This window comes from Juglans regia, chromosome 14 (assembly GCF_001411555.2).
Source record: "Juglans regia cultivar Chandler chromosome 14, Walnut 2.0, whole genome shotgun sequence".
Taxonomy (NCBI): domain Eukaryota; kingdom Viridiplantae; phylum Streptophyta; class Magnoliopsida; order Fagales; family Juglandaceae; genus Juglans; species Juglans regia.
In genome coordinates, this window is record NC_049914.1 from 4,997,725 (window position 1) to 5,012,411 (window position 14,687).

General features: G+C 36.7%; 1 long non-coding RNA gene across 1 annotated transcript; it reads left to right on the plus strand.

Moving 5' to 3' along the window:
• The first annotated feature begins 2,946 nt into the window (after positions 1–2,946).
• Positions 2,947–4,008, plus strand: LOC118344542. The gene is made up of 3 exons (XR_004798356.1): positions 2,947–3,389; positions 3,512–3,694; positions 3,808–4,008. It is a non-coding gene; the product is annotated as an uncharacterized LOC118344542 (long non-coding RNA).
• The last annotated feature ends 10,679 nt before the right edge of the window (positions 4,009–14,687 follow it).

Genomic DNA, 14,687 nt, shown 5'->3' on the forward strand with positions numbered 1-14,687 from the left:
TGTGTATATATATATATGTAATGTTTTAGATATAAAAAGATTTTATAAAAATAAATTCATAAATAGATTAGCTTCATGTGAAATTTTAAATTTTAAATTATTTTTATTATAAGGTACATCTAATGCATTATATGATCAAGTCAAGTCTAATTATAAATTTATTTTTATAAAATCTATTTATGAAAATAACATTAGTATATATTAGCGGCAAAGTTGAAACGCCATTATCCCAACTTACTTTTGGTAATGCTTAGCCAGGTAGCAAAATGATGGGATTGGATTTTATTGATTAAAATCTCATATTAATTAGTACGATAAAAAAAAAAAAGAAAAAAAAAAAAGCGAGATCATAAGGGGAAAAAAAAACTGAGGACAAATTAATCCGACATTCTCTTATACTCTATAGAATTAGTCTATATATAGTTCTCAAGTCTTCATGCAAGTCCATATAATTATATTTAAAAAATTTTAAAATTATAATAATATATTTTTAAAAATAATTTTTTTTTCTTTTTATATTTATTTTTTACCCTTATTCATTAATGAGACTCCACGCAGTCTCTCACTCATAAGTTAAATAGACTAATGTGATTGATTTTTAAAATTAAGTGATTCTTGATTTTGTGCAATCTAAATATGGTGAGATATTATCTTTTAATAATACGTCATGCATAGTTTATCCAAACAAAACTGGTCAGATACAAATGAGATGGTATATGAAAATAAAAGAGAAGTGGTTGCTAAGAAGTTGTAGATAATTAATTGGCTGGTGCATGTTTTATCAATATTTTTGATAAATAATCTCTCTTTTACGGCCTGTACAAAGACCAACTAATTATTTAATTAAGTTAATTGTTGACTGTTGAGAACAGGTTTGTTGGAGGAAATAGTATTAGCATTTTTAAGCCTTGGATTTTTGGCATTTATAAGTCTTCTAATTTATTAAACACTTTCAATATTATAAATCTTTTGTGGCGAATCATACAGACTATATTAATTAAAGTTCTTCTACTTTAAGCCGGTATATATATAAAGTATACTCTTTATACCGTTGACATAATAAGATTTGTTTTGTAAGAAATTTAAATTATTAATCAAATTTTATCACGTGAGGACGTTGTGGTTTATATATATACCAGGCTGAAATTAGCTCCGCCGCATACATGCTTTGGGTGGGTACTGAGAATGTGAGATCGGTGTGTTTAGGGACATGACATCTAATGTTGAAAAAGAAGAGGACATGACTCTTTGCCTTGGAATGAGATAGCTAGCTAGCCTTAATATATCAAGCGTTCTGTCGTTTAGGGACCTCGATCTTATTAGGTGTGCTCCTGATCTAGTCGCTGCAAGTTTTGCCAGTCTTTATGGTCCTTAATTGACCTCTCTCTCTCTCTCTCTCTCTCTCTCTCTCATATTATTATTTACACGACTTCAATTGGACTGAATGAACACCACTTTCAGGAATCACTTCCAAAGTGATTCCAGTTAGGCCTGCAACCCGACTTCATATAGTCGGTTTTGTGCCAAACCCGATCCGAGAGAACAGATTTATGGCGCCAAACCGGTCCGACCCAACCCGACCTAAATAGAATCGGATCGAACCCGCGTGACCTTTTTTTTTTTTTTTTTAATAAATAAAATTGAAAATCTTGCTTTCTTCTTCATCAGGCAGCAGAACCAGCTTCAACTTTCAATCTTATTGACAATTTCTATCATGCTAATCTCTACAGGAATGCTGAGATTAAAAGAAAACAAATAAAAATATTAAGAACAAGAAAAATATTGACATTACCGCTTACTTTCCCTTCACACTTTCTCAGAAACCAAACAAATACAGACCCACTAAATATTGGATTGAGTTTGATAAATACTGGACTGAAATAACCATACTAGACCCACTAAAGATCATTTAAATCTGGACTAAACACAAGAAACATATCCTTTAAAAGATCTAACATTGTTTTAAACACAAAAATATTTTTCAGGATTAGCCTTCAAATCGTCCAAAATCACTTGCTCAACAACATGTATCTGTCCTGCACAACAAAAGAGCTCATACTCAGCAATAGATTCTTTCTTTACTCAATGTTAGAATTAAAGAAAAAATTATGAACCCACTCCAACAGAGAACAATGTCTAAGATCCAAATGATGAAATAGAAGAAGAAAGGAAAATCCACAAAAGTTTTAACCGAAAATTCTGAAAATGCAAATTAAATGTGAAGCCAGAGAAAACCAAACCGAAAAAGATTAACCACATACCATTTCATTCGGAAGTCCTTCTCTACAAGCCTCCGTTTTCGTTCGCTTCACCGTGAGCAGAATAACAAACAACCACAGAACAAAATCCTAATCTCAAAATCAAACCCTAGATCACGATCCCGGGCATAAAAAACTCAATAACAAGCCTTTAAAGTGAACGAGGCCCGCCACATTCTCTCAAAACACGAAAATAGTTGTTTATCGGCGAGGAACAATGTTTACAGGTATGGAAGGAAGGGAGACGAACGGTGGATGAGAGAGAGAGAGAGAGATGGAGGGCTTACGCAAGAAAGACCGACGCGGGCTTTGAGATCTGAAGAGAGCAGCTAGGGTTTGAGTTTTGAAGATAACGATGTTTTTATAGTTGGACAGGTTGACACCCAAAACACAAATCCGCTTCTTGTCGGGTTGGAGATCCGATCAAATAGCAACCCGATAAAATACGGGTCGGGTCGGTTCTTTTTAATCGGATCCATCGGTTCTTCGGATTAAATGCATAGCCCTAATTCCAGTACGAAGGGGAGAATGGCCAACATTAAACTATATATGCAGCTTACTATTGCTACTCTTAACCCTAGCAGCAGTGTATGTTATAAGAGGTCTTAATCAGCTTTATATTAGCTCGCTATATATTGCCTTAATTTCTTGAGTTCCTCTTAATTTTCTCAGGGAGTTCCTGTTATTGTATATTATATATATTTCACTGTTTTTCAATAGCTGCATGCTTTAATTTCTCCCTTAACAACGTTCTAAATCTCTGAGCCTTTGCCAAATGCGACAGTTTTAGCATAATTTCTCTGGGCTTCCTCCCTTATCTTGGCCGGAAAATGGAATATTGTGTTTTCAATTTTCGTTTCTTGCTCAGAGTAGCCATTGATCATGACGAGATAGGCCTACCTAGAATTTTTATTTTGTGTTGGGTTTCCTAAGATAAGAAATTAATCAATTCTCCTTGGCACCTCCTCCTCCTCCTCCTAAGCCTTCATTGTCGCACTGTTTATTTTATGTTTTTGCCAGATTTGAATATGCTATTTTTCTAGTCTTGCAGGATCTGGAAGTCAATCAGAAGTACTACATCGTCCAAGTGTCTTTCTTCCATTAGGACCAACAAAAGCATTACACTTGAAGGTGCATGAGAGATAATTAAGATAGCATTCACAGCTCTAATTTGCTCAACTTTTCATTGAGATTCTGAAGAAATTGTGTCTTTTTAACTTTTTTGCATCATATATATCTCTTGGAGCTTTTAGGCTGGCAGTGAAAGAATCATGAGGAGGAACTCAAGGAGATTGATGATAGGATCCACGGCGCCAATATGCACTTACAATGAATGCAGAGGGTGCAAGTACAGGCCGTGCAGAGCCGAGCAAGTGCCGGTAGAGGGGGAATGACCCAATCAGTAGTGCATACCACTACAGATGTGTTTGTCATAGGTAATCTCTCAAAGCCATATATTGAAATCGAGTTTAATGGCGGGTGCGGTTGCTTGTACGTACGTACATGGACAGTATGTTATAAAGAGCTTACAGTTTTTCTCTCCGCGTAGGCCGGGGCGTTGAGCATTGTTTTGTCAGTTCATGGGCGTCAAATGTTAGCTGTTCTTGTGCGCTCTTTGAGTTTTGAACGATAGCAGGAAAAACAAAATATCATGAATTTGTGAATTTCTTTATTTCCATGCACTCTGTTCTCACCCATATTGATTAAGCTGCCAAATTCTCTTTGGAAACTGTAACTCCATATGACTGAAATCAAAGCATAAGTTCAGGAATATCTGAACCCTATCGTACGTTAGAGTTATTTTTTTTTCCTTTTAATTTCATTGGGCAATAAAGTAATAATCTATCACTTTCATGATAAATTAATGCATTATTTTCTTGTTGTTTCAACCATTTCTATTACAAGATATGATCCTAGAGTACATTTCCATTCAAATTACTTTTAACCCATACTGGAAATATCTTAATTATCTTTGGAATGGTTCCCAAGAACTAGATAAGAAAAAAAAAAAAAAAAACTACCTAAACTCAAGCACATATGCTCTTTAAATTCTTATGTTAACAAGAGTGGCTCCTGGGTGAGCTCGAAAGGCAGAGTTTTGGAGAGTGAAAAAAGAAAGGCAAAAATGAGGGATCATCTGCAGGTGGGAACATGGAGATGGACCCAAAAATTAGACATAAGCGACCAAGGAATCACATGGGTAACTTGGTTTGGTTTGACCCCCCCATTCACTTGCACAAAATGGCAAAACTGAGTTTATAAACTAAAGCAGAACATACGTACGAAAGCAGTGGGCAAAAGCTACCAGTACTGCAAGTCTGCAACACTGCATGCTTAATTTTTTTTGTGGCCTTCTCGCTTAGAGTCTTTCTTTCTTGGGTACGTACGTAGAGAGTAGAAACGAAATTCGTTAAAAGCTGAATGGACTCAGAAACAGTACATAATAACGAGAGTACATCTGTACAATACTGCAAGAAGCATCAATTTGCCCGCCACATATATAATATATAGATATATCATTGATAAACAATTTTTTTTTTTTTGGAACTATGTGTCGATAAAATTTCTTACGTAAATACTAATTTGTAAATGATACGAAATAATATAATAGATTAATGGACATACGACGTATCGGTATCGGTATTGCAAAACTACTTAATAATTTCGGATGCCCAAAGAAAGGCCCATCTGTAGACTGTAACCCATCCCGTAGTATAGCCCATAATTAAATGCCCAAAAATATGTATTGTCAATTTCAGAAAGTTGATAGTTTTAGGATATAAAAATCTCCAAACTTGGTTGTTTAAACGAAGATGCTGCATGAATTATTGAAGCCTTGCAGATGAAGGGAAGGGAAGGGAAGGTATCAGCAATATCATCACCGCACTTGATCAAGACTCAAATGACAATTCATTAAAGAATATCTCAGACGTGACAAACCATAATCATCCAGAATAATTTCTGTTTCATATGTGTCATATTTCTATTGTATTGATGAAATCTGTTATAAAGAATATTCCCTCTTTTGATGTATAAATATCATCCATGTACCGAATACAAAACCAATGAGAATCATGCAATTCCTTTTCAATACTACTATGTTGTGCTTAGTCCTTTATGGTATCCAGAGCTAGATAGGACTCACATCCAAGGTCTTTCAGTCCAGGCTCACACCTTCTTTCTCTCATGGCTGAAATTTCAAACTCAACGTTCTCCTCATCCCAACCTTCTAGTCTCCCTTTTCCATCCCCTACTCATTTAATCACTGTCAAATTAAATCATGAAAACTATCTTCTGTGGAAGGCACAAATCATACCTTACCTCAGAGGACAAAATTTGTTTGGGTATGTCGATGAGACTACTCCCCCCCCCTATCTTGGCAACAATAAGATCAAGTCATTATGAGTGTTCTCATTTCTTCTCTATCTGAAAGTTTGATTGCACATATTCTAGAGGCATCCTCTTCTCACGAAGTATGGGATATTCTCGAAGAGCTCTTTGCTGCAAAATCACAAGCACGCATCATGCAAGTGCAACTTCAACTGACAACTCTCAAGAAGGGTTCAGATTCCATTTCAGAATACTATCAACAAGCTAAACTTCTTCAGGATACCCTTGCTATGGCTAGTAAAACCTTATCTTCTTCTGAGTTTATAACTTTTCTTTTGGCTGGATTGGACACAGATTATGATTCGGTGGTTACCTCCATTACTACACGCATGGATCCTCTAAGTCTTTCTCAAGTTTATAGTCATATTCTTACCCATGAGTCTCGGTTATCTCATCAGCACACTAGTCTCACTGCCTCACCTAATTTTTCTGCAAACTCCACTTACAAACAACCTGGTAACATTCCTCCCAAAGATCGTGGTTTTTCTCGTGGCAAAGGATGTTTCAGAGGGCATGGTCGAGGACAACATGGTGGCTATTTCCCTTCATCTCCCTCTTACTTTTTCACCTAACTGTCCCACTTGCCAAGTGTCTCACAAACAAGACCATATGGCCCTTACATGCTACAACCGATTTGGTCACAGCTTTCAATCTCCTGCACCACCCTCTATCTCAGCCCACTTTACCTCTATTCCTAACCACCCTAAACCATCCCACTCATCTGTCGACATTCATTAGTACCCTGAATTCGTTGCTACACATCACTTTGCACATGATTTCTCTAACATTTCTCTTAATCCATCTGAATACAAGGGTGAAGAAAAGGTTCGTGTAGGTGATGGTAATTCTCTTCCAATTCATCATGTTGGCAGTTCAACCATTCCCTCTACAGCTGGCAATTTTCTTCTCTCTAAACTTTATCATGTTCCTTCAATTTCCAAGAAAATTTTGTGAAGATAACTTTGTATTTTTTGAATTTCACTCTTCCTATTTCTATGTGAAGGATTTTCGAACTAAGAAAGTCCTCCTCCAAGGTCTTACTAAGAATGTAATGAATAATTTTCCTCAATCATCTCCACCTCCTCAAGCATATGCTGGTGAACGTGTCTCTCCTTTTCAATGGCATATTCGACTAGGTCATCCATCCATATAACTTGTTCACAAAATAATTTCTCAAGCTTCTCTTCCTGTCAAATCATCTTCTCCATCAAGTTTTTGTTCCTCGTGTTGCAAAGCCAAACTTCATCAACTTCCATATGGTTGGTCATCATCTCGATCCAACTCCTCTTCAACTCTTATTTTCAGACGTTTGGGGTCCTGCACCAGTCTTATCCCATGATGGTTTTAGATACTATCTATCCTTTGTAGATGATTATAGTCGGTTTACCTGATTTTTTTTTTTGAAATGTAACTCTAATGTAGTCACTATTTTTCTCTCTTTTAAACGTCATGTAAAAACTCTTATTAATACAAAAATTCGAGCATTGCAATCTGATTAGGGTGGAGAATTTAGATCTCTTAATACTTTGTTACATTCTTTCAGGATTTCTTATTGTATTTCATGTACAAATGCTCACTCTCAAAATGATTCGATGGAAAGAAAACATCGACACTTTCCATCGAATCATTGTTGAGACTGGACTCGCACTTCTCACTCATTCTTCCACACCTCAAACTTACTGGTCAAATGCATTCATCATTGTTATTTTTTTAATTAACAGACTTCCAACTCTAGTTTTACACAACAAATCACATTTTGAAGTTTTGTTTCATCAACGTCCTGACTATACGTTCTTAAAAACTTTCGGTTGCACATGTTGGCTTAACCTTAGGCCTTATAATCAACATAAAATGAGTTTTCAGTCTCTCTCGTGTGTATTTCTTGGTTACAATTCTGCTCACCATGGCTATATGTGTTTCCACATTCCTACTTCAAGAATGTATATCTCAAAGGATGTTTTGTTTGATGAAGATAATTTCACCTTCTCCTTTTTTTTCCCAAGCCCATCCATTTCTTCTCGGTCCAACTCTTCTTCTCTTCAGTTACCTCATATTTTTCATTTTCATCCATATGGACCTTCAAGACAACTCTCTACGAATTCTACTCAGCCCAGCTCCCCAACTCCTCTCGAACCCACTACCCACCCCCTTACCTCATCCTCTTCCTCTCACAAAAATCCAATTCCTGGTCCAACTTCTCATTCTTCTACACCCACTTCTATCATTCCCGAACCCACTCATAATCCAGGCCCACCTATTGCCTCATCTAGGGCAGACTCTTTTTCCCCCTCATCTAAATCTCTTTCCCCCCTAGAGCCGCCTCCCACCTCAGTCCACCCCATGCAAACCAGAGTCAAATCCAACAAACACTTTCCCAAAATTCAAACTGACGACACCATTTCCTGGCCTCTACCCCATGCCCATATTATTTCCGTTGTTGTTCCTGATGAACCCACCTCCGTTACTGAGGCTTCAAAATTTTCCGAGTGGATACATGTGATGCAGCTTGAATTTGATGCCCTAATGTCCATTAACACATGGACCTTGGTCCCTCCTGCTTCTACTCATAATATTGTAGGTTGTAGATGGATTTTCAAGACAAAGCGTCTCTCAGATGGCTCCATCGAATGGAGAAAAGCAAGACTAGTAGCCAATGGCTACAATCAACTTGAAGGAATGGACTATTTCGAAACACTTATATGGCAAAGCCTACCTCCATTAGGTTAGTCTTATCTATTGCAATTTCTTTTGGTTGGTTGATTCACCAATTAGATGTCCAAAATGCATTTTTGCATGGGACTTTGGATGAACATGTTTTTATGATTCAACCACCTGGTTTTATTCACCCTCAATTTCCCCAATTTGTTTGCAAGACCAAGTTTTATACGGCCTCAAACAGGCTCCTCCTGCCTAGTATGCGTGTCTCAGTTCTCTGCTTTTAGAATTAGGATTTGTTGTCTTAACTTCAAATACTTCACTTTTTATCTATCGGCAACAATTTGTGATAATCTATTTTTTGGTGTACGTTGATGATATAGTACTCACTGTTGGGTTTGCTCCTTTGGAGTCCCACACCGGTGGGTGAAAAGTAAGGAGCAGGTCTCAAGGCCTATAAATAAGAGGACCTAGCCTCTTAGTTAAGTACACCACATTATAAGCTTATTTAGTAACTTGTGACTCTAGTAAAATTCCTCTATTAGTCTTTTCTTGTAAAAAGGAAATAGGTGAGAGTTAAAGTTTTGCTAGTGAAGAAGCTTTGTGGGTGTCATTTGGAGTGAGGAGAAAAATTGTGTGATTGTAATAATTTTTCACATAGTGTATTTTCTTCTCTGGGTCTGGTGGTTTTTTCTCCTATTTTGGGAGTTTCCACGTAAATTCTTGTATTGTTATTATTTCTTTATTTTTCTTCATATTTCACCAAAGGGTAGATCCTAGGGGGTGAATTTAGGAGGTCCAAATTCCTAACAAGTGGTATCAGAGCCACTAGGTTCTTTTTGGTGGGTGGAGCTTTGGTGTGGTAGTGTGGATACGTACAGTCTAAGGAGGTTCTGTCTAGGAGATTGGTATTTAAGTGGTCCAGTGTGACCCTCCAATCTTTCCTGGGAACCTTGAAGTTCTGTCTAGAAAAGAATAATCTTTCCTGGGAACTTACTTAGTGAGTACCATTCATTTCTACGGTAAAATTCATCGAGGCAATGTCAGGAAGTAAGGTTTCAAATTCTATCAGATATGAGGTGGAGAAATTTGATGGGAGAATCAATTTTGGCTTGTGGCAAGTTCAAGTCAAGGATGTTTTGATTCAATCAGGATTACACAAGGCATTGAAGGGCAGACCAACCCCTGAAGTCAGCAGTGATACTAGCGTGACTGATGAAACAAAGAGCAGATCTGTAATGAGCGATGAAGATTGGGAAGATCTGGATTTGAGAGCAGCAAGTGCGATACGTCTGTGCTTGGCCAAGAATGTTCTTGCAAATATACATGGAATATCTACGGCAAAGAACTCTGGGAAAAGCTAGAAGAGTTGTATCAGACAAAGGGCGTCTCAAATCGGGTGTACCTAAAGGAGCAGTTTCATACACTGCATATGAGTGAAGGTACGACTATTTCAGATCATTTAAGTGTTCTCAATGGTATTGTCTCTGAGCTAGAATCTATTGGAGTTAAAATTGATGATGAGGATCAAGCCTTGAGGCTCATCTGGTCTCTTCTATCTTCTTATGAGCATATGAAGCCTATTTTGATACATGGGAAGGAGAAAATAATTTTTTCAGAGGTTACCAGTAAACTCTTTTCTGAAGAGAGAAGACTAGGTGGTGGAAGAAATGGTCCACCTGTGAACTTAGCATTGGTAGTAGCTGGTAATGGGAAGAAGAAGAACTCCATGAAGATGAAAGTAGTCTGCTGGGGTGTGGACAATCTGGGCACATCAAGAAAAATTGTCCAAGAGCAGGAGCAGGTTCGGCAAGTGGCTCCAAGTCAGTAAATGGAGATACTGATAATGAAACTAACGTTGTGTCCCTCTCCATGGAAGACGATGTCTGTTAAAGGGACATGTACATCCTCATGGCATGCCATTAATTCCCAAAGTTGTCATGATAGAGGATGTGTTAATGTTAGCGGGTCCACAAATTTGCACACAAGCATTGGTTTGGCATTAATGTAGGGTCTGTGGTGGATATTTATGTCGATGGCTGATGAACTTCCAGGAAAGCCAAACGTGGAAGTTGCACCATAATTTTTTAGCAAAGTTATTTTCGACATGTGCCGAAATTTTTTGGGTATGCTTTTATGGTGGAGCATGATAGCAGAAGCTATGAAGATCTTCATTGCGGTGGAGCGTGGCTGTGGGATCAGCCAAAGTCGCAAGGTGGAGATTGTTGAGTTTGCTCCTTTGGAGTCCCACACCGGTGGGTGAAAAGTAAGGAGCAGGTCTCAAGGCCTATAAATAAGAGGACCTAGCCTCTTAGTTAAGTACACCAAATTATAAGCTTATTTAGTAACTTGTGACTCTAGTAAAATTCCTCTATTAGTCTTTTCTTGTAAAAAGGAAAGAGGTGAGAGTTAAAGTTTTGCTAGTGGAGAAGCTTTGTGGGTGTCATTTGGAGTGAGGAGAAAAATTGTGTGATTGTAATAATTTTTCACATAGTGTATTTTCTTCTCTGGGTCTGGTGGTTTTTTCTCCTATTTTGGGAGTTTCCACGTAAATTCTTGTGTTGTTATTATTTCTCTGTTTTTCTTCATATTTCACCAAAGGGTAGATCCTAGGGGGTGAATTTAGGAGGTCCAAATTCTTAATACTCACTGGATCACATCTGAATGCTCTAGCTTACATTATTTCTGTTTTAAGTGCTGACTTTCCTCCCAAGGATTTGGGGTCTCTACACTACTTTTTGGGTCACGAATGTCACCGTAATGCTACTGGCCTTATGTTGTCTCAAAGAAAATACATTTTGGATTTGCTCAAAAAGACCAATATGTTGAATTGTAAACCTGTAAGCAGTCCCATATCACCTTTCACTAAGTTGTTTGCCTTTGACTCCACTTCTATGGAAGATCCATCTTCATACAGAAGTGTGGTGGACAGTTTGCAGTATTTGCTATTTACTAAATTCGATCTTTCTTTTTCTGTGAATCGGGTTTGCCAATTTATGCATGCACCCTACTTATCTCATTGGCAAAGTGTTAAGCATATTTTACTTTTCCTAAAGCATACACTTAATTATGGTATGTTCATCACACCTTCTTCTACTCCTCTTCTGGCTGCCTTTACAGATGCAAACTGGGCAAAATGCCCAAATGACAGAAAATCTACTAGTGGATATTGTGTTTTTTATGGCAAGAAATTGGTTTCATGAAGCTCAGAGAAACAATCTACCATAGCAAGATCTAGTATGGAGGCAGAATATAAGGCTCTAGCTCATGCTACATGTGAATTGTTGTGACTACAATCTCTTCTATCCGAGTTGGGCATTTTGTTGTCAAAGCCTCCTACTCTTTATTGTGATAATTTGGGGGGCACATACTTATAAGTGAATCCTGTGATGCATTCCCGTACCAAACATGTCGATATTGATTATCATTTTATACGAGATTGAATTCAAGCAAAAGCTCTTCAAGTCTATTTCCTTTCCAGCAAATATTAGCTTATCGACATATTTACAAAGCCCTTATCCATTGCAAGATTTTCCACTCTTAGATCGAGCCTCACTATTCTTCCAAACATGCTTGGCTCGCAGGAGCTTATCGGCAATATCATCACCACACCTGATTAAGGACAGGTTTGGTAACCAAAACAAAACATAAAATTCTCATCTCATCTCATCTCATCATTACACATTTTTCAAATCTCTATACAAAATATAATAAACAATTCAACTTTTTCAAATCCCAAAATAATAATAATATTAAAACATACTATTTTAAAATTCAAAACAAAATACAAAATTCTCATTTCACCTCCCAAACCTGCCCTAAGACTCAAAGGACAACTCATCAAAAAATATCTCACACGTGACAAACCAGAATCATCCAGAATAATTTATGTTTCATACGTGTCATATTTCTATTGTATTGATAAAATCTGTTATAAAGAATATTCCCTCTTTTGATGTATAAATACCATCCCTGTACAGAATACAAAATCAATGAGAATCATGCAATTCCTTTTCAATATTACTCTGCTGTACCGAATACAAAATCAATGAGAATCATGTTCTTATCCTTTAGAAGGGGTCATCAGAAAGAAAGAAAGGGAGAAAATTTGCCCCATGCATGAGGTATTCGATCAGTCGGCTAGTGGCTCAAAATTAAAGAAAGGCACGCGTTGGGTCTCAATATTCAACTTGACATTTCGTTTTCGAGAGTGGTCCAGAGGGAAAGAGCTAGAATCTCTGCATGCATTCCCTTCTGCACTCCACCGACTACTGTCTTACAAGGAAACACTCTCTCTTTCCTTCCCTTTTTAATTTCTTCCAAGTCTCCAACCCTATTCATTCATTCTCTTTGAAACAATCGAGTGTGTGTGTGCAGTGTGTTTATGAATATGTATCTACAAGATTAATGCAAATTAATTTGCTTTTGTGTCGACTCCGAGAGTCCAAACTCGATTTGTTCAGAATTTCTGCTAGAAATCATTCATTATGACCCGAAAACCATTTCTAACACGATCATAAAAACGCAATGTACTACATATTTTGTTTTGGTACTACATCATATTTGGACTACATACCGAGTTTACTCGGTATAGAGCTGGTGTAGTTATTGGCCACACCAAATGCTTTTTTTTTTTCCCATCCTTTTTACCCTTTTCACTCAAATATTAATGCTGACCTTAGAATATATTCACCTTCTGCAACAAAGCCATTTATTTCTTTCATTTTTGGTGGCAGATACAACGGCTTTACGGGAAACAAATTATCAGAACCATGCATGCACAAGTACTACTGATCACATGACGTGTTTCCTGTGAGCGAGGCACTGAAAAATATAGTATCGATCCTTTAATTTTTCCAGTTTCACGCGGTTTCTAGGGTCGAGTTCTGCACAAGCCATTGAACACAAAATCGTCCTGATCTTTCATCCTATTGATCATCTTCCTTTCCATGAGTCCCACACTGGCCACCCGATTAGGACATGTCGAAATGACTATAATTCTAGCTGACATTGACGCATCTAGCTTGCCAGCCAGGGCTCATGGGGTCAACTGTCCCCCGGCCCTTCCCATGCAAATAATTTTTTAAGCTTTGCTTTTAACTACTACTTTTGTTCTAAAGCCAAAAATCAGTGTCGATGATCTCACATTCCTATATAGCTAGCCCCAACAGAGAGGATCTTTGAAAAAAATTCTCACGGATACTTGCAATTCAATTAAAGTTCACTTTCGGCCACGATAACGTTTTAGATTTTGATAGTGACATGAAGATATGATATCTTCCTTAAAGATTATGAGCGTAACTTTGAAAGGATACTTGGAATTAATATATAGAAAGCAGAGACAGCATATTTAGCAAAGGGCTAGTAGCTTTTTTATTTATTTTTATTTTTATTTTTTGAGTTATCTTCTAGCTAATGTATGTGAATAGAACGATTCATTCTCAAAATTTTATATATAATACTCTCTCTAGTTTGATTTCTATCTGTGTTGCAATATTGGCCCGTGAAGTTAGGAAATTAATAAAGAATTTTGGGAAGGGACCACATGTAAGAGGTCCATTAATGGTCGGCCTTCTCAAATTTGCTAGTTCCCTATAACAGCTCCTTGATCATAAAGATATTTTTATAGTCATTAATGTTCTTTATTTGATTTCTGATAGAAGGATTAGCAGTCGGCCGCAACGCACATTTGTTGAGTAAAAAAATATATATATATATTTTTTTTTTCTTGTATGACGTAAGATTACTGAATATATTTTTTCTTTTTTATTTATCCATTAATATGCCTTTATGGATCATAATCATGGATTGATTGGGACATAATCATGATGTCTTAAACTTAAGCTAAGTTTGGATATAAAAAATATTTAACTCATTTTATTTTATCTGTCAATTAATTCGTAGTGTCCCATTTTACATGTATGTATACTGATGGTCACAGATGCCTGACACATGGCCGACATAATTATATTTTGTTTTTTCAAAGTGGACCAAAATGATTATAATGTGAACGCCGAAAAGAAAATGAATCGAATTGATCATGTCATGAATCATCAAAGATCTATATGATCATTACTTAAGCATTGAGATTAATTAGGTTATATTATATATATATGAATTTTTTTTTTTCAATGTGGGAAATTTGGATGATAATATAAGATCTACTTGGTTTGAAGATAATGTAAAAATTAATTGCAGCCAATATTTGGACTGAAGTCCGATAACATCGTCCTAACGATTTTGAGTCCTAAAAAAGATTTGATTTCTTATAATAATCTCAAAGGTATTGTTAATTTATGCATGTTTTAGTAAGGGTTTTGAAGATCCGTATGCATATCTTGTTAGATTATTATCAATGACAATAGTTTTATAAGGAAAATGCCT